Consider the following 22,001-nt stretch of genomic DNA (forward strand, 5'->3'; position numbering starts at 1 on the left):
GACTATCTTTTCACATCGTACACGTGGTGAAAATCGGGATGCTTCGGTGGGCCAGCCATGTCGCAAAAATGCACCAGCGACTCTAGAAAAAGAGGGGTCTTACCGTGCTGCGTAGCTTGACCAGATAGCAGCTGGCTTGCGTGTGTCGAGATGCTCAACGAATTGGCGATGAATAGCCCAGGACGAGTACAATGGAGAAAAGCTCCACATTTGGCTCCACAATAGAGTTTAATTTGGTTATCTGTATGGTTGGAGTGGTACATCGTAACAATCATATTTGTCTAGCATTGTGAGAATTGTACATCTGAACACAAGGAGCGGAAGGTTAGGTTGGTCGATTTATCGAATATAAATCTTCATAGACCGACGGCGATGAGTTTGGGTAGTCGACTAATTTGTCTACCTTGGGTCACTGGTAACGACAGACAATGATACTTGTCGTGAGATTCGGAGGCGTATTAACAGCGGAAGTTGTGCTTACTATGGGCTTCATAAGCAATTGCAGTCGAGCAGACTAAGTCACCGTACAAAGACAAGACGCTTATTAGACCGGTTGTTTTACGGGCATGAAACTTGGACAATGCTCGAGGAGGACCTGCGACTACTCTGTAACCGTCGGCTTCCGGCGAAAAAGGGTTGCGTATTTAAACGAATGTGAGCGTCGCGTCGCTGTCGCGTTTACTCTGGCGGTACCCTTAGTCTCTGCCCAAGATTTAGGAGACTATCGCGCGTGCAAAAATTTTTATGAATGTCCCGCAATAAATTGTCAAGAGAGTAGTTGGAACACTCTATTGCGAACAGCTTTCCCCGATGATATGTACGCAGCCAAACGTCAACGGCTTCCACCCACCCACCACCAGGTGGCGGAAAATGGAGCAAAGCATGGATTGCGGGTGGCGACAAAGAGTCAAGAAAGCGATAAGCGAGAAACAATGGAGGTTTTAGCGCGAGATCATAGGTCATAGATCGTTGGACAAAAGATAGCTTCAGCCATTACCCTGTCCGAAGTTAAACAGTACGGTACCGAAAAACGAAATACAGTCGCACAGCTGAGACAGTGAAGACAAAACTAAAATAAAAGTCTGCAAACCAAACAACAGATATAGCTATCAGAAAATTCTTACGGCATATTCCCGACCATGACCGCTCCAAAACTCGACACTAAACAAACGATCTCGCTCTTAGGACCCCTGAGTTTCCTGCGTTTATCTGACGGTTACCAACGTGACCCGAAACTGTACCTGAGTTGTACCGAATTTGGTCCTCACGTCCGCCGTTACCACCACATCGGTCAATCTTAAAGCTGAAAGAGCGTCCCTGCCAACGACGCCATCGCAGTTACGCCGCGTCGTCGCCATCGCGCTTATTCAGAGTCCCAAGTGCGCCCGCAGCCAGAACGCCGGGAGTAGACCATCAAGCTCCGTGCCAAAAGTTATCAACCTGACCGCAAACAAATCCCGGTCAGTATCTCCGCCGGAAGTGAAACCCCTAACGGTAGAAGTTACCGAGGGAAAGCCGTTAATAAAAGGAACAGTTTAAGCAGAAGGTTTTCAAGTGTTTTCTTGACAACAAATCGCGAACGTTTGCAGTCCCTGAGTTTTGTTTCAGGGGCTGTCGTAAGTGCTGAGTAGTTACGACCCGTCAGATACAACTCGGAGTTTTCGGAATACGAATACTAAGAACGATCTTCGGCGGCGTGCAGGAAAACGGAGTATGGAGGTGGAGGATGCATGAACTGGCACAGCTCTATATCGAACCCAGTATCTCAAAAGGTGGCTAAAGCTGGACAGATACGATGGGCAGGGCATGTTGCAAGAATGCCGGACAACTACCCTGCAAAGAAGGTGTTTGTCTCAAATCCAGTAGGAAGACGACCAGGAGCGCAGCGAGCAAAATGGTTAGACCAGGTGGAGTGAGATCGGGCGGAGAATACTCGGTGTCCGAGGAATTGGAGAGCAGTTGCCCACAGCCGAGTTAACTGGCGAAACGTTGTTCAACAGACGTAGACTTAGGACGGCAAGATACTTAAGTAGGTAAGTAAATATTCATCGGCATGTTTGGACAAAAAATGTACTGATTTTTAGTTGGATCGATATGGTCACCCTAGGTATACATCAAAAAACTTTCGCTAGGAGAAATTCAGGAAAGGAACTACAACCGGTTAATCGGTATGGACGCAGGCAATGGATTAAGTCTATTCGACGAAAATTCGCTCGCTACACCTTGCGCCTTCTCCCTTGAAGTGATCCTTCAAATTTTTCAGGTTATGAACGCCGATGTGATTTGATCGGGTTTGACTCTTTCGTCATACGGTGAGATGTTGCTAAGGTATTATTCATATCCGTTGTTTTAAATTCTCAAATCGAGAGCGCACCGCCGATCTCACCTTTTTCTCAATCTAGCTACTTTGCGCACTAATTGGGGCCAAAATGAACTTTCTCGAGCATGTCTCGCGTTTTCAACCATTGTTTTAATGTGTTTGAATCCATTTGTTCCGTTCTGTTTTTAAAAACATCTTATTCAATCAACCAAAATCTGTGGAGTACCGCAGGGGAGCAACCTTAGACCTCTGTTCTTTTCTCTTTTTTCAAATGACCTATCAGCTTTCCTGCCACCTGGGTATCGGTCTTTTTACACCGACGATGTAAAAATCTTCAAGGTAATTACAATGGATTCCGACTACATTGAACTGCAACGCCTAGTAGACAAATTTGAAGATTAGTTCTCGAGTAACCGTCATGCCTCCCGTCAGCATCTCAAAGTGCTTCATTATCTCCTGTCAGCAACTTGGATTTATTTTTAGAATCGCTGTGGAGTTCCATGACACGTTCTGTTTTCGTTCGTACTATTCACTTGTAAACCCAAGTAACAGTTCTAATACCGCTTAGCTTTTTTTTGAATTCTACAAAAGTTTTATTGTGGTATTGAACATTACCTCTGGTTTTATCATGGTATTGCGTTATATCAAGAAGATACAAGTCGAAAACAACTTATAGCTACCTAGAAAACCATAATAAAACTTTTATAAACAGCAAATTTATTGTGGTTGCTTACATTACCACGATAAAACTAGTTGGCTGCGACGCATCTTATAGTAAACGTACTATAAGTGGGCGTAGTAATACAATTAAAGTTGATCTTATTGCGGTTGCTTGTCAAACTGCAATAAATCTGTTAGTTTGATGGGGCTATTAATATGGTATCATCCTGAGCAAACAGCAAAAAGCAAAGCCTTGGGCTTAGACCGTCATTAGACATTACCCTTCTTCATCGACAGACTCCGCAGCCGGCTGTTAGAGTACAGGAAAATACGGGGCCAGTGTAACGATCCTACTTGACTCTATCTAGCAAGCACCGCCTAGCCGAGATTCGAACATACGACGACTGGCTTGTTAGATCAGCATCGTACCTCAAAACTAACTGAGAAAACAGATTTATTGCTGCTATTAGAAAGAATAATAGAGTTCAATACCAAAATCATTATTTAGGCCAGGCCACATTGCCGTTGCATTAAATAAATAAGTGATTAATATAAAACTTTCTCCCTTCTCCTTTAGCAGCATAAAGCCGGGATGACAAGTGGTGTATCTAGAGTTACTCTCCGCTGTATTGGGTCCTGGGCTATTTGCCGCCAATTCGTTGAGCATCTGCGACACAAGCAAATCGACTTCAACCTGGTCGAGCCATCTAGTAAGTTGGGTCTCTCTATTGCTAAAGGCCCTCATATACGTATGAACATGTTGGCCGAAAATGTTGCTGAATTCATGCTCGGTCAACACTCTCGCCTGAGTATGAGCGCCACGAAACAAGCAGGCAAAAGAAGATGTTGGGCTTGTCGCTCGACCTGATCACTCGCGAGGACTCGCACTCCCACCCGCGTATAGAATCGAGGGCGTTAGATGAAGAAGAAAACAAAAAGTAATGCAAAATCTGTATCCCAGTGTACCACTAGTTCTCGCGGGCAGCTGGCTGCTCACGAGTTGTTTGCCTTGTGAGTGGTTTTGCCAAAAGACACTACGAGACTGTGCGTTTGCGAGTGTGTGTAGGTAGTAAAATGTCTGCACACAGCAACGACGGCTGTTTTTCGTTTGTTCTGGGGGCGCCATTTTGAGAAATTGCGTGGAGCGACAGATTGGCTAGCGCCGGCCCTGCTCTTAGACTCGGACACTACTGAACCGATCGGCGTGAAAATTTGTGTGCAGGGTTTTTCGGGGCAGGGAGTTACTGATTTACGAAATTTTACAAAGTTATACATGTCTAACATTGATTATAATTATAACTACTCACAACGTATGCAAATATTTTCTAAGTCTACTAATTTGTGTTATTGGTGAAATAAAGTTGTCGGTTTTTCTATAAAGCAGTACATTTATAATATCGATTTTTGCTAACTATTGACTTTAAAAAAGAACTTACACAGATTTCAAGCTTTTCAAATGGTTGTGCGAGAGGGCGAAATTTCAAGAAACGATTGCATGTATAATATTCTGTTACCGTGTTCGTACGAAACTTCTGTTTTGATTAAAATTCAGTGACTGCTGGGTAAAACTCTTCGAAGGGAAGGGGTGGTTGGGTACTACTTCGGTACGGTTTACGTTCAGGACATCAAGTGGCAAGTGGCAAGTGGCAAGTGGCAAGTGGCAAGTGGCAAGTGGCAAGTGGCAAGTGGCAAGTGGCAAGTGGCAAGTGGCAAGTGGCAAGTGGCAAGTGGCAAGTGGCAAGTGGCAAGTGGCAAGTGGCAAGTGGCAAGTGGCAAGTGGCAAGTGGCAAGTGGCAAGTGGCAAGTGGCAAGTGGCAAGTGGCAAGTGGCAAGTGGCAAGTGGCAAGTGGCAAGTGGCAAGTGGCAAGTGGCAAGTGGCAAGTGGCAAGTGGCAAGTGGCAAGTGGCAAGTGGCAAGTGGCAAGTGGCAAGTGGCAAGTGGCAAGTGGCAAGTGGCAAGTGGCAAGTGGCAAGTGGCAAGTGGCAAGTGGCAAGTGGCAAGTGGCAAGTGGCAAGTGGCAAGTGGCAAGTGGCAAGTGGCAAGTGGCAAGTGGCAAGTGGCAAGTGGCAAGTGGCAAGTGGCAAGTGGCAAGTGGCAAGTGGCAAGTGGCAAGTGGCAAGTGGCAAGTGACTGAAAAGTCTCCGGTAGCAAAGAAACTTAGCTAAATAGCAAGTTATTCTTAAATGCATGTTTTCAGCTTGCATTGTATTCCCAATTATATCTTCGTTGGTTGTACAAAATTAACATTCAAATTTCATACCTATAGGATTAACATCTTATTTCAATAGCAGATTATGAGAATATGTAGTATTTGATGAAACAATTTCCAGTAACAAAAAGTTGGTTAGTTTAGAAATATGTTTCTAACGATAGCCTCGTTTGACTTCAAGCTTGGGGTAACGTTTCGCCCTAATTGTTGCACGAAAAAGGCGTAGGAGGATTTAAAAATTACTCAGATAGGTGGAATGAGGGTGGCCGTTATATTTAAATACACACAGATAATCTCGGAAGGTATGTTGGTTTTTCTGCTCGTTTACTGACCGGAAGGGATTCATCAAGAAGTAATTTGAGTGGGGGCCTTCCGGCATCTCCGGATTCTACCGTTCGGATTGCCGACCCATTCACACCTGTTTGCACCGGGAATTCCAGTGTTGCCGCGCAACCACCATCTGGTGCACCAGTCAATGTGTAGCAACACCCAGGCTTGGTTAATTATAATAATGCACTTGTGGGTCGGGAATGTTGCAATCGAAAACCACCCCGGGAGCGGGTTTTGCTTGATGGGGTTCGGACTGTATTCAGTGGCTTGGGGTTTTTGTTTTTTTTTTGCTACCCAAATTAATATCGTTTCCTTATTTACCTTCGAAACGTGCTTCGGCGTTCAATTATTTCTCCATTTCACCGAGAGGCAAAATTTTCCACAGTTTACCAACAGGAACTTCTTCTGAAGTTCTGAAGTGATTATCCACAGCTTGCCTTCTTCATAAACTTGATAGCTTTAACTAACCCTAATATTGATCTTACGCAAACATCAATAATTTAAAAGTCAAGCCGTCCTTCTGTTGTCCATGCCGGAGGGCGCCCAGAGCTCGATAAAGTAGCCACGTCTAGTTACGGTTCGGAAAGTTTTGCTGCTGCTCCAGGCTGCTGGCCTCGGATGGAATGGATAAAAATACTGCTGGGATCGGTCAGGGCTGTTTGAAGGTTCGAACTACAAACCACCCGATAGTTTAATTCTGTCAAAGTCTCAATTCTGCAGAAAATAAACATAGCATATGTCACCGGTTTTCAATTGCACACCAGTGGTTCGTTTCCGCTTCCGAGTCGTGAATCACCCACCCCTGGCCTGACTTGGCAAGCCAGCATGCTAGCGATTCATACAAAATGAATGAAACGGAAGAGGTAGGTACTCGATTGTAGAATGAGGTTTTTTCTTTCGAACACAAACACAAACCAAATCGAACGTTTTCACGAAAGTATAAAGCCCGTCACGTCACGTGCCGATCGGAATGCCCTCGCGCGTTGGGACAGAACTAGCGAGCAGGAGTTTTTTTTGCCAAGTAGGTGTAAATGTCACGTACTGGCACTTGCACTCCGTTACTTGGTGACGTGTAACTGCATCTTGCCTGTCCCTGGCACCGGAGCACCGGAAGCAGCAGCAACAGAAGAAGAAAGCTCAGCTGTGTGACTTCTTGCGCTTGTACGACAATCTCATGTAAAATCAACATCCTGCAGTCGGAAGCAGTTGCCGGAAATCGGACGAGTAATCCACTTGCGAATGAGGCGGTAATCTTTTTAATGGAGACAACGCGAACGATCCAGCGAACCAGTTGCTCCCGGTAACGACGAACATAAGGAATTCTTTTTTTTTCCTCCCAAGCAAGGCTTTCACAGAAATTGCAGTTCCAAGTTCGAAAACATTCACCGCCAACGATAACGAAAATATCGAACGTTACATTTGGGCAGCAATGTTTCACTGCCCTGGGCTTCTCTTCTATTCGAACATTCGAAAACATGAACGAGAAAGGGGATGGTTTAACCATAAATAGAAGAAAAAAAGTCCTGCGAGCGAAAACATGGGAATCAGAAAAGAAATACAGCAAGAATTCCTTACAATTTTCGAATTCCACCGTAGGTACCGATGTTCGCCGTCTCTGAAGGATGCAATTTTACGACGATTCACATTGAACGGTTGTTGTTACCTTGCCTCGCGGTTTGACTGTTCCGACTTGAATCGAACGGCTCACTGTTGAGTTTTGCCCTTTGATGGTAAAGTAACCATTTGGTAAGGTACGTCCATGTTTCGGTAGTACATTGACTTTTGAGTCTACTCAACGGAAAGTGAAACAACATTTGAAGAGATTATAGTTGAAGGAACACACCTGTGCGATTTCCAGCCGTATTGGGGAAGAACAAAATACACTGTACTGTCCCGATGTGAAAGATCCATCGCTTATCCGATTATGGATAATGTCAAGCTGCTAAATTATTCATAATAATTTATCGCTTGTAATACCTAATGCTGAAGCGGGTTCTATGTTTGGCATCTTTACAGCGAGATTAAAGAGGATTTAAATTTGCAAATGAACGTTGGCGTTCATGGGTTTTGATGGAAGGTAAGAAATCAATCTTCTGTTGATTCGGCAGATCTATTTTATTAACTGTAGAATATTGTCAATGTAAACTGAATTTAAACTTACTCTTAATTGGCCTGGAAATTTTTACAGCGGTAAATCGAGGAAGTAATAAAACTTAAATTAGATCACAAATTATGAAAAACAAGCACCGTTAAGAAACACGTTTGCTTCTCAGGCGTGGTACGATAATCTTACACATCTGCAATATTGTTTACAACGATTCTAGGAAAAAAAAGTGACCAAATCTTTCCAACCCAACAGGTGAGAAATCATTCATTTCGATAAATTCGAGACCAATGTTGATGTCCTGAACATAAACAATTTCGTAAAAGTGTTAAACTATCACTTCCCTTCGATATATTTTATCATTTGAACATTCAACCTATACAAACTTGATGTTCTGGAAGTAAAGCGTTAAAGAACAGAGCGCAACTACACCTTCGCTTCAATCCATTATATCGATATACTGTACTACTGTACTGTATACTGTACTAGTCACTGTATACTGTACTAGTCACTGTATACTGTACTAGTCACTGGCTACTGGCTACTGGCCGCTGGCTACTGGCCCCTGGCCACTGGCTACTGGCCACTGGCTGCTAAGTGCAGCCAGATCTTTATTGTATGGTCTTTTTATTTTTTTTTTTTTGGAGTCATTTTTGTGTATCGTTCTGTCGGTTCTCTTAGTTTATTCTTACAAGGAAACATCACTATCGGTCACAGGCTTAGAGCTTAACCATATACACCATAGTGTAGTCCTGTCGATCCAGAACATCACTGCACTGCTCGTATAGGTGTAGCCTATGGAACTTTTTTGAGAAAACTTAACTTGAAATTTGTATGGGAAAATTACTCAATGGAGGCGCATGGTACATGAATATCCTACATATACCCTCAAGTAACAGAACAAAAAGAAAATTATATTGATTGAAAAAGGATGATTTTATTTATACAACAAGCGTTTCTAAAATCACTTTTTTGTCCACCTGGAAGTGTTATTAAACTTGTCTTTTACTAATAATTTGTTAATTGCGTTACGAATTTTCTATCTATTTAAGTAAATACTGTGGCATAATTGGGGCAAACTTCTCTGTTGGCAAACTTTCAACAATGTTTATACGTTATACGTATAACAATGTTTATACGTTTGCTGCTAGATAACCGAATAAAGCTTTCTTCTTTATTTTTTTCTTTTTTACGTATCATGTTGCATAAAACAGCAAGAAACAAAGTTCGTTTGTGTTTCATTAATTATTTATCAAGATAAGCCCATTGCTATGAACGGTTTTCGGTGTTCCCAAGAATAGTCCTACGAGTTAGGTAAAAGTCGAACCCAGCTGACACTTGGTTGAAAACTCGTTGTAGCCCGACGACCCATTTTCTGTATAATTTTTCTTTCGTAACGGTACTTAGAGGATTAGATTAGATAGACATTCTGCTACGAAGAGATCGTGGTTAAGCTCGTATACTAATATGGTTGAAAAGCCATGGGCAATCGGCCCTCGCCATCAGGATATCAGCTACAGGGATTGCTCGGCACAGATTTCTCCTGGTTGCTAGGGTGTCCAGTCCAATTAGCATCAGGCAAACATCGTATCTTGGAAACTGGAGCGGGTGCTTCCATGACAGGCGACGGAGAGCGAATCGAATGAATTTGCGTTATATTTTCTCTAACCGTTCAACGCCGTTGAAATAATGGGGATTCCAGACCGCCGAGCTATATTCCAGCGTCCAATGGACAAGCGCGCAGTACTAATTCTTCAAGCAATGTATATTGTTGAAGCTTTTCGCAGTTCTCATGATTAGGCCAAGACTGCGGGATGCTTTAGCAACGATGTAGCTGATGTGCTGCTTGTAAGTGAGCTGTGAGTTAAGGAGAACTCCCAAGTCCTTGAGACAGGACTCTCTTTTAATCAGTTCGCCGCCTGGACCCTAGATGATAGTTGAAAAGGTAGTAAATGAAAAGAGATTCGTCGTGGTTGAGGAAAAAAAATCTTGATTTTTTTGCTTTTCGAGACGTCGTCATTGTGAGCTACATTACTGCTTCAATGATGTGCTCGAACATCGGGATAGAAAGGTGTTGTAAAATGTGAGCTTCCTAGTTTACATTACGGCGAGAAACTCCGAATTATTACAAATACAACTAATGCTTCAGAGTCAGAGATTATTTAAATTGATATTGTGCCTGCCAGCCAAATCTGGATTATTTACCCTAATACCAAATGCTGTTTTTGCTCTGTATCTTTCTTACGACAGTGACTTCAGTATGTCGCAATTTGGTCACAGTTCTGTACAGTGTCACTTTCAGACTGCGGAGTTCCGTTTAGAGGAAAGTGCGGTATAAAATAACATGGAAAGTGTAGCGTAACGAGGAGAAAAGTTTAATAACACTTCCAGGTAGACAAAAAAGTGATTTTAGAAACGCTTGTTGCATAATAAAATCATCCTTTTTCAATCAATATAATTTTCTTTTTGTTCTGTTACTTGAGGGTATATGTAGGATATTCATGTACCATGCGCCTCCATTGAGTAATTTTCCCATACAAATTTCAAGTTAAGTTTTCTCAAAAAAGTTCCATAGGCTACACCTATACGAGCAGTGCAGTGCTGTTCTGGATCGACAGGACTACACTATGGTGTATATGGTTAAGCTCTAAGCCTGTGACCGATAGTGATGTTTCCTTGTTAGTTGTTTATTCTTCGAGTGACTTTGCAGTTGGTTTTGTTTTATTATAGCGTTAGTTTTGCGTCATTTTTTGTATTATTTTGTATCACTTTTGTATCTGTTGAGCATTTTTTTAACTATTATTCACTTTTTTATATCATTTTGATGCTACTTTTGTTCCAATTTTCATTTCTATGACACTTGCTATTGGTTACTTACTACTGGTCACTTGTCATTAGCCATTTACTATTCACCATTTGCTGCTGGCCACTTGTTACTGGTTGCGTGCTACTGGTCACCTGCTATTGGCCACTTGCTACAGGCCATTCGCTATTGGCTATTTGTTATTGGTTACTTACTATAGGTTATTTGTTACTGGTCACGTGCCATTGGTCACCTGCTACTGACCACTTGCTATTGGCCACTTGCTATGGCCACGCACTACTGCATTGATACTGGTCATTTGCTATTGACCGCTTGCAATCGGCCACTTGCTACTGGTCACTTACTTTGGCCATTTGATATAAACCATTTGCTACTGGTCACTTGCTATTGGCCACTTGCTGTTGGCCACTTTCTATCGGTCACTTGCTACTAGCCACTTTCTATCGGCCACTTGCTACTGGCCACTTGCTACTTGCCATTTGCTATTGGCCACTTGCAACTGGCCGCTTACCGCTAGCTACCTGCTACTGGCTATATATTGACCATTTGCTGTTGGTCACTTACTATTGGCAACTTGCTACTGGCCACTCGCTGTTGGTCAGTTGTTGCTGGTCACTTGCTATTGGCCACTGGCTGCTGGTCACTTGCCGCTGGTCACTTGCCGCTGGCCACATGTAACTGGCCACTTGCTACTACTGGCTACCTGCTGCTGGCCACTTGCGTCTGGCAACTTGCTACTGGCTACCTGCTATTGGCAGCCTGCTACTAGCTATTTGCTATTGACCTCTTGATACTGGCTACTTGCTATTGGCCACGTGCTATTGGCAACTTGCTATTGGCCATTTGCTACTGGCCACTTGCTGGTAACAACATGTTACTGGTCACTTACTACAGGCTGCTTGTTACTGGCTGCCTGCTACTGACCACCTGCTATTTGCTACATGTTATTGGAAACTTTCTATTGGTCATTTGCTATTGGCAACTTGCAATTGACCACTTGCTTTTGGCAAATTATTGACCATTTGTTATTGGCCGCTTACTACTGAGACCACTTGCTACTGGTCACTTGTTATTGGCCACTAGCTATTGGCCATTTGCTGCTGGTCAGTTTTATCAGTAGAGAGATTTGTTTGACCAACGATACTAATTTTGGTTTTAGTGATGGCGTTTTGGTCATCGGGTTACTAGTAAACTAGTTTATTTGCTGTCTAGGCCAACGTTTCAAGGACTTTATTTCCTCATCATCAGGTTTTATCAGTTTTCGAATGGGGATGTTACAATAAAAATCGATTGGGGGCTAATGCCGAAAACGGCGATTTTTTGATAATATCCAAATCCAAGATGGCCCGATAGCCGATAGCCCTGATCATCTTCTTTACAGAACCATGCTATTTATTGGTTGTTTTGTTGCAAATTTAGGAAATATCACATGATATTATAAATTGTCGGTCCCCTTGGCGAATGAGGAGTCCACTGTTTCGAGGTATTAAAAGTGTAATTCTCAGTTTTTACCCATTTTCTACCAATCAAGTACAAAAATTCCAATACCTGACGACCTTCCCAAGTAACAATTTCGGTTTTATTACACTCTTATGATGGCATTTAAGACCAAAATTGGTCTTGAAGACCACCATAAGAGTACAATAAAACTCGCATTGTTGCTTGGGTTGTGTCAGTAGTGGCCCCGTTTCAACGAGAATTACTCATGAAATCTTGCACTGCAAATAAACAACGACGTAAAAACGCAATTCAAACGAAATTGTTGTCCTCTTTTAATAAAAAAAGAGAAATCTACCGTCATCCGGGGCGAGATTGTGCCAAAAAAGTATATATTTTTGTTCTTTAGCTCAGTATACACACAATTTAGGAACTAAGTTGATTTCGAAGCTGTCAATATATACTAAATTGTTCAATTAACAACTATCGTAGAGATGGTCTAGTTACAATGAAACCTAATTTTACAGGAAGTGCATCAACTTTGGCACAATCTCACCCCTTCTAGGGGGTGACATTGTGCCAAAAACATAAAGTTAGGCTAAAAACCTAAACAGTGAACATTAGCATGTTTATAAACAATACACATAAAGATCAGTATAAAGTAGTTCACATGTGGCCGTCCATGAACTAAGTGGACTATTAGGGGCAGGGGGCCGGCCAAAAACAACGCATCATACAAAAAATATGAACGAAAATAACCCGGAGTGGTCTGAAATAACTAAAAATGAGTTCGTAGTCAATGGAGAGCCTTTATATAGCCAGTAGCATTTGTAGGGTTAACAAGGGGGAGATATATGAAAGGGTGTATCCTAAGGAAGCATACCTATTTGATTATTTAACAAAAGTAACCATTACTTCGTTCAAGAACCCGCGGCCGCAGAACATGTGGCCTATCCTACCCCCATCCCCCCTCCTTAAAACTGGCAGTTTATACACGGTATAATATATTCGTCTTATATTAGAGTGTTTATTCAAAGTATCTGAAATTTCCAGAGAAAAAGTAAAAATTAATTTAAATTATTTAGCAGACCTATGATGCAGTTTGCTCCAAAATGGATGATGCAATCTAATCTGTCAAAATATTGTGCTCAATAGTAAAGAATGTGAGTGTGCTGGTGTATACTGACGTATTTTTGTTGTGTATGTGAAATCCACAAATTGGATCGATCATTATGGCTTGGCACAATCTCACCCCCGTGAAGCTCGAAAAGTACAAAGTTTCGAAAAATATTATTTTCATAATCAAAACTTATCCAACACATAATAACCTTTCGAAACATTGTAAATGATTAGTTTATATACCTTCAAGATAGCAAGTTGATGCGATTTCTTGTTTGGGTTGGTTTATGCGGGACATTTTTTACAAGCGTTATTTCCGCGTATTTTTGATCGCGAACTTTGAAACCCTGCTTAGGCTAAATAGTTTGCTAATATTATCTGTGTTCCATTCTAAGTTATGAATAAATATGTTATGTTCATCATCATTTTGAATTTAAGTCACCAGTTTCTACAGATATAATAAATTTTCACAAATAAACATTTTTGGTTTTTGGCCCAATCTCACCCCCGTGGCCCAATGTCACCCCGGATGGCGGTATACCTATAAAAAGGATTTCTGTCTGCTCTATGTTCCTTATAGAATCGAAAACTACTGAACCGATCGGAGTGAAAATTTGCATATAGGGGTTTTCGGGGCCAAGGAAGGTTCTTACGATGGTTAGAAACCCCTCCCCACACTAAGAAGGGGGGCTCGCATGCAAATGAAATACAAATTTCTACGCGAGAACTAATCAAGCAAATGGACCAAATTTGACATGTGGGTGTTTTTGGAAACGAGAATTTTTTCTATGGTGAATTGAAACCTCTCCCCACTTTAAGAGGGGGGGCTCCTATACAAATGAAATACAAATTTCCTCAGAACTCGAGAACTAATTAATCAAATGAAACCATATTTGGGAAGTGGGTGTTTTTGGAGGCATGAATTTTTTCTATGATGAATTAGGACCCCTTACCTTTTTAGGAGGGGGGGGGGGGGCTCCGATACAAATGAAATACAAATTTCCTCATAACTCTAGAAGTAATCAAGCAAATGGAACCAAATTTGGCATGTGCGGGATTTTGAAGGCAGGAATTTTTTTAATGATGGTTTGAGACCCCTCACCCCTGTGGTAGGGGGATAAGGACTCTCATACAAATAAAACAGAAATTTTTGCGTAACTCAAAAACTAATCAAACTCGAGAAATTTTAGACTCATAAAACATTAATCAATAAGAAGACCACCGAAAACTATCAACAGTAACATTAGATAATTCAGCGCGAAACGGCCATAAGCCGCGTGTGTTGCCGGCGACCTGCCGTCGGAAGCGCCGACCACAGCGGGGGGCAGCCCCCCGTAGAGATCACCTCTATCTAAGTTTATTTGTTTTCCTAGATCTACTGGTCTCTATTACTTTCCTTCAGTTGGGTCACCCCTGCGAAATGGTATTTTCTACGAAAAGATTTTCCGCGAAATGGAACATCCCACGTAAGGTTTTTTAGCGAAATGGTATTCTGCGAAACTCTATATTCCGCGTTATGGTTAACCGAGGATTGGTGTTCCGCAAAATGGTATTCGGCGAAATGGTTTGTAATGATGGCGAATATTTAAATGCTATCCGTTTTATTTTATCAGACTAAGCAATGGGAGGAGTTGTTTTCTACCTTACTGTGAGGAAAATTTGTAGATTAAAGCACCCATGAACTCCTCAGAAACTTGCAAAACTCGAGATTGCGACAAAGGTCATCCGACATTCACGATTTATGTACAACACAGTTTAATTTGTGGCAATACGAAGTTTTTCGGGTCAGCTAGTACACAATAAATCGAGTGGATGTACCTACGTTCGGATGGTAAAGCAACTTTCGTCAAACGCAAATATGTAGGCATTCGGCAAAACCGGAAAAAGATAGACTAGAAAAGGAAGAGATTTATTTTGTGAACAATTCTGTCAGACGACAAACGCTCTTCGGGAGCAAGTGAGGGCCGTTTAGGGCAATGGCGTCTATTAAGGAGTGACTGTGAGAATAGAGACCCCGATTCGCAGAAAGTGGAAAACTACCTGTACACCAAGGCCGTCCCGGTTAGAAAACCAGTAGATTAAACTGGTCGGTTGGCCGATAGTTTAATATAATAGACGAAGTGGGGGGCACAATTTGTATCTAAAAATAACTTAGCTCCACCGGGACTTCTTGCGGAGACGAAAAGACGTATTGCACGCTTATATAAAGGATGTTCAATAAGTTCGAATACACTTTAAAAATGTGTTTAAAAAATGAATATACAAGATATTCTTTTTTGAGTCAATTTTTATTGAAGCAGTGTTTATTGAGAACCTCCCCCCCCTTTGTGCTTATAACAAGCTTGAGACGTTTCTCAAAAGAATCACATGCGGCACACACCTGGTCCATGGGCATCTCGTACCAAATCTTCGAAATGAGCTTCTTAAATTGGTCCATAGTGCTCATTTTATGTCCGCTCTGCTTGGCTAGCATGTACGACCATACATAAAAGTCCAGGGCATTAAGATCCGGGGAGCTGGGAGGCCACAAAGTCCTACCGAGAAAATCAGTCAAATTCTCCGGACACCACGCTTGGACGATATTCACCGTGTGGGCCGGTGCGCGGTTCTGATCTTCTGATCTTTCCCGTAGATGTCACGAAGTGCCGGGCCACAACCTGCTCCAGAACCTCGGTCTTATGGGACGCGGCGTTGATTTTCACGTTTTTCTCGATAAACACCAGTGGGAGCTTGCCACGCTTGGATACGGTCCCCCAAACCATCACCAACGTGGCACACTGGAACCGCGGGTGTTTATGTGGGACGCTGGCCAACGTCGGCGCCCACAGCCGATCATTTTGAACATTGTGCGACTGTTGCAAGATGAAGAGTTTCTCATCAGAAAACACGAAATCCTGACCAGCGTGCCGCGGAAGTATCAGTTTTGCTCTGTCCAGCCTCTTCTTCGTTGTAGCCTTCGTTCCCAAGTAACAAAATGGGTTTTATTACACTCTTATGATGGCATTTAAAACCAAAATAGGTCATGAAAACCGCCATAAGAGTACAATAAAACTCACATTGTTACTTGGGTTATCCCGTGAACCTTGCGTTTCGTGTACGGCTTGCATCCCAGGACCTTCACCATGATGGTGTGGGCAGTCCCGATCGACACATCAAGGTCAGCAGCGGTCTTCCGGATCGGGCGGTTCATTTTTCGACAAACCCGCTCCCTCACCACCTTGCTGGCTGTGCTGGCGTCCTCGCCGAACGCGGCCGCCCGGATCTAGCACGGTCCTTGGCCGAGCCCGTGTCCCGCTACCGACGGATGGTGTTATAGATGAAATTCCGCTTCACCCCGTGGGATTTCAACCGCCGAAATATGTCGCCGGGTCGCTCGCCACTCACCACTACTACGACGTTGCGATACTCCTTCATCGCGGGCGGTAAACAAATAACAAATGACATCAAGTCAACACCTTGCGCGTCGGTTAGCCTACACAGAATGCAAATGATGCGCACTTACACAACGATGAAAAGTTGTATTCGAACTTATTGAATACCCTGTACAGGTTATAAAGACTACTTTTTATCAGTTCAGTGGTTCAAGGGTACACAATATCACTGAATGGTGGGGGTCTACGTAAAAGATGAGTTCGAATTCAGTTACAATTGCTTACGTCACAATTTGGGTTTTATTATACCCTTATGATTTATGCCCAAGTGACATTGAAGGTTTTATTACACATTACACATTATGATGGTTTTTGTGACCAAAACTGGTCATAAATACCGTTATAGGAGTGCAATAAAACTCAAATTGTTACTTGGGTGGCTTTTATGGGGATCTCTCTTAGCTTGGTAAAAAGGAACGAACCTGTAACCTGATGTTAAGAACAGTTTCGATAACACTCCCCATAGCTAATTCTCCGCTGTTGTCCTTTGTCCCTTCACGCCGTATCCCACCCTAGGGACACAGTAATACATCTTTGTTACACTATTTTCTTCTACTATTCCCTTTGTACAAGACTACGGTTGCAAAAATTATTCGAAAACCTGAACTCATTGCAAGTCAAAGGACTCACAAAAAAAATTACTCAAATGACTAATCAACAATCTAAAACCAAAAGGTAAAGTCTTGACGAACATTTTGAGGCACTTAAGAATATCTTAAGTAAAATAATAAAAGTACTGCAAAAAATATCTAAAAATGGATTAATACGAAATATAGTGACTATCAAAACGATTGAGCTCATCATCAATTTTTGCGAACGTTGAGGAAGGTTTTATGCTGCGTCATACCGGAATTGTTTGTAAAAGTACAACCAAAGGCCCTCTTATTTAGCAGTGAAGCACATCTAGGTTACAGCGGTGAACGGTGAACTTTTCCCTCAACTCTATTCAAAGATCCCCGGCTCTATGTGTGTATATGTGCGGGTGTGTATGTGCAGGAATAGCCTTAAGGAATCGGGAAGATGAACGATAATATGAAAGTTAAATTAAATTTATGCAAAATAGCATACGAGCAGATGAAATTATTATGAATACCGGTAGGTAGAAGCGGAACGACAAAGTGCCAACAGCAACAGCAGTCAGTAGTGAAGTGATCGGACGGACAGTGGCAAGAAATAGCACAGAGATTCTCATACCCTCGGTAAATCTTCCCCGTTTGGGCGGCCGCCTAGTCGGTCGGTCGGTCGGGCTGACGGCTTAGAGTAAGAAGTCTACAGATTACACCACTTGGCCTAACATTACCACCCGCGCACCATTGCCGCACCTTCGGTGGGAGCGCCATTGTCAGCATTGTAAAAGCAGCAGCAGCGGGTGGCGGTGGTGCATCATCACGGTATGTATGCTCGGTGAGGAATGAAATGGCCAGGCACGGACCCAGCGCCGTGTTTCCCTTCGCATAATAATGCCCTGAGATATGCAATCTTTACGCTTTGCCGGTTCAACCGAGGCGGCTCGGCGAGTTCGTAACCAGAAACCAGATACGACGTCTTGCCGGGTTTCCTGTTCCAATTGACGATCATACCTGCAGTTATAGGTGGTGGAAGTTGGCACCACCTAGCAGCAGCAGAATCATATTTAGATAGCAATTCCATTGGCATCCAATTATATTGTCCAGCAAAACGGACACCGAGAATGAAAAATTGAGACTTCTAGGTCAGTTTTCCGAGCTTCTTTAGATGCCAACTATATGGTGTTATATTACTCTATTTCCGCGTTGCACGACCTAGCAATTTTAGGACATGAGTGTAAAACGAGATTATAATTACACCATCATAAGAAGTTCATGCAGAATTGAATAAAATATTGTTGAACTAACAACGGAAAACAAAACGAAAATTTTGGTGCTCACGAAGGGCTCCGCCCATCCAGCTAACTGCCAACGAAGGCAATAAAGGGTTTTGCAAAACTTTTCACTTTTCACGATAGCGCGCCATTCGTTCGGTGAACATCAAAAGCTGCCAGGGTGTCGTTGCCGCGCTGGAAACTGGATCCCCTTGCGCTCGCTCGCATTCCGAGAAACGAAGAAAGTCCATCAAGTCGGTAGGAAAAGTTTCGTTCGGAGTGACAAAATCTAACACCGGATGAAAGGGTTTTTCGAGAACGTCATACATAGTTTTAAGCACTGGCGTGCCCAGGTTGGGTAAACCGGCGGGGGCACGGGCCGACTGGTTCGCAATTTTTTGTTTAATCGACCGCTATTTTTGCGATAGGTAAAGTTGACTTCATCCGCTGGCTTCAGATGGACCTTACAAATCGCCAGCTCTCAGTAAAGCTAGGCTCCGTTGAATCGTACAGTTTTAGCAATCAGTCTGGAGTTCCACTGGGAAGTAGCTTAGGACCCTTATTATTCCTTATATTTTTTGATGATACTGCATTTTGTGATACGGAGATTGGTCAGTATAAGATAAAGAACGGATAAGAAAATAATTGGAGAGAAAAAGAAAAAACCCGAAAAAACGAAGAAAACGAGAAAAAATGACGAACCGTTTCAAACAGAAAAAGAGAAGGCCGGATCAAGAAGATGAAAAAATTTGGTAGAAAAGAAAAGGGGAAAATACGGGAGCAGGAAAACCGAAAAAAGGATAACGGGACAGGAAATAAAATACAATGGAAAGAGAAAAAAACAAAAGATCAACAGAACATGACTAAACGGAGGATGAGCAAGATACAAGAGGAAGAACAGATGAACGGAAAAAAACGATCGACGGAGAAATAAAAAACGGGATAGAAAAAAAGTTAAAAATCCGAATTAATCCACCTAGCGGTGTGACCTAGCCTTCCTACTGCCGCAATAATTATTTTTTAATTTCTCAGGATTATCTATAATCAACTTGACTATATTTTTAAATATCCGTTCCTTATTTTTCAAAATCCTTATCCAAAAAAGATAATATCTGAATTTGAAAAATTAACTGAATAGAGCATTAGATATGAGAAACGAAAATGAGAAATTGGACTGTTTCTTAGTTGGCGCTCTTTCAGTTAATTATTTTTCCATGAAAATCAAAATTTGAGCTTCTTTTGAATAAACTTTAATCAAAAATAGTCATTAGCTTGATCGTATCGTTTATAGGATATTGCCCGTTAGATGTTTTAGGAAACGATGAGATCAAAGAAACAAAAGCGGGGCCATAAACATTCTTGAGGATGGGAAATCTGATCGATATAATTTCCGGCGCTGGTATGAGTGGACCCATATTTACTTCCCTTTCCTATGCAATCAATTTTGTTCAAATCGGCTAAGGGACGTATGAGATAATGAAGCCTCATATTTTTCGTATTTTTATACATAACTTTTGAACTAAAATTCCGATCAGTAAGAAATTAAATAGCGAACAATGGGACACCTAGACCTTTCACTTGAGACAAAGATCATTAAAATCGGTCCAGCCATCTCCGAGAAAAGTAGGCTCAACAAAAGCGTTCCACACACACACGTACAGACACGTACACACACGCACGCACACGCACACACACACACACACACACACACACACACACACACACACACACACACACACACACACACACACACACACACACACACACACACACACACACACACACACACACACACACACACACACACACACACACACACACACACACACACACACACACACACACACACACACACACACACACACACACACACACACACACACACACACACACACACACACACACACACACACACACACACACGGAAAAGGAAAAATAACAACAACGAACAGCTTAGAAAATGAGGAAAACGAAAAAAGAGGTCATGGGATATAGAAGGAGGAATCTATACCTATAAAGAAGGATTTCGGTCTGTCTGTCTGTCTGTTTGTTTGTATGTCTGTATGGGAATTATAACTCCTCTCCTCTTTAAAAGGGGGGGCTTCCATACAAATTTCCTCATAACTCGAGAACTAATCAAGCAAATGGAACCAAATTTGGCATGTGAAGGTTTTCGAGGGCAAGAATATTTTCTATAGTAAATTAGGACTCCTCCCCACTTTAAGAGGGGGGGCTTCTGTACCAAAGAAACACAATTTTCCTCATAACTCGAGAACTAATCATGCAAATGGAACCAAATTTGACACGTGGGTGTTTTTGGAGACAAAAATTTTTTCTATGATGAACTGGGACCCCTCCTCATTTTAGGAGGGGGGGCTCCTATACAAATGAAATACAAATTTCCTCATAACTCGAGAGCTATTCAAGCAAATGAAACCAAATTTGGCATGTGAAAGTTTTCGAGGGCAAGAACATTTTCTATGGTGAATTAGGACCCCTCCCAACTTTAAGAGGGGGGGCTCCTATACAAACGAAATACAAATTTCCTCATAACTCGAGAGCTAATCAAGCAAATGGAACAAAATTTGGCACGTGGGTGTTTTTGGAGACAAAATTTTTTTCTATGATGAATTGGGACCCCTCCCCACTTTAGGAAGGAGGGCTCCTATACAAATGAAATGCAAATTTCCTCATAAATCTAGAATTAATCAAGCAAATGGAACCAAATTTGGCATGTGAAAGTTTTCTAGGTCATGAATATTTTCTATGGTGAATTAGAACCCCTCCCCACTTTAAGAGGGGGGGCTCCTATACAAACGAAATACAAATTTCCTCATAACTCGAGAACTAATTAAGCAAATGGAACCAAATTTGACACGTGGGTGTTTTTATAGACAAAAATTTTTTCTATGATGAACTGGGACTCCTCCTCACTTTAGGCGGGGGGGCTCCTGTACAAATGAAATACAAATTTCCTCATAACTCGAGAGCTAATCAAGCAAATGAAACCAAATTTGACATGTGAAAGTTTTCGAGGGCAAGAATATTTTCTATGGTGAATTGGGACCGCTCCCAACTTTAAGAGGGGGTGCTTCTACACAAATAAAATACAAATTTCCTCATAATTCGAGAACTAATCAAGCAAATGGAACCATATTTGGCATGTGGGTGTTTTTGGATGCAACCATTTTTTCTATGATGAATTAGGACCCCTTACCTTTTTAAAAGGGGGGGCTCTCATACAAACGAAATACAAATTTTCTCATAACTCTAGAACTAATCAAGCAAATGGAACCAAATTTATCATGTGGGTGTTTTTGTAGGCAAGAATATTTTCTATGGATTTCCCCACTTTAAGAGGGGGTGGGCTCCTATACAAATGAAAAACAAATTTCCTCATAACTCGAGAACTAATCAACCAAATGGAATCAAATTTGACATGTAAGTGGTTTTGGACGCAAGATTTTTTTCTATGGTGAATTGAGACCCCTCTCTTCTTTAGAAAGTGAGTTATGGCCCATCTCCCCTTTAAGAGGGTGGTTCCATACAAATGAATAGAATGAATAGAGTTCATAGATGATACAATTCACTTTTTCAATTTTTTTCCGAACCTCACTAGGCTTACTATTTGGCCAGGTCAGCCAGCACTGCCGACAGCTAACCAAGTTGCATGCCGATGGACCTCTGGTTTCTCTGTTCGGCGTTGCCGGGCTCGAAGAATCAATAA

The sequence above is a fragment of the Sabethes cyaneus genome, chromosome 1, assembly GCF_943734655.1.
Source record: "Sabethes cyaneus chromosome 1, idSabCyanKW18_F2, whole genome shotgun sequence".
Classification (NCBI taxonomy): domain Eukaryota; kingdom Metazoa; phylum Arthropoda; class Insecta; order Diptera; family Culicidae; genus Sabethes; species Sabethes cyaneus.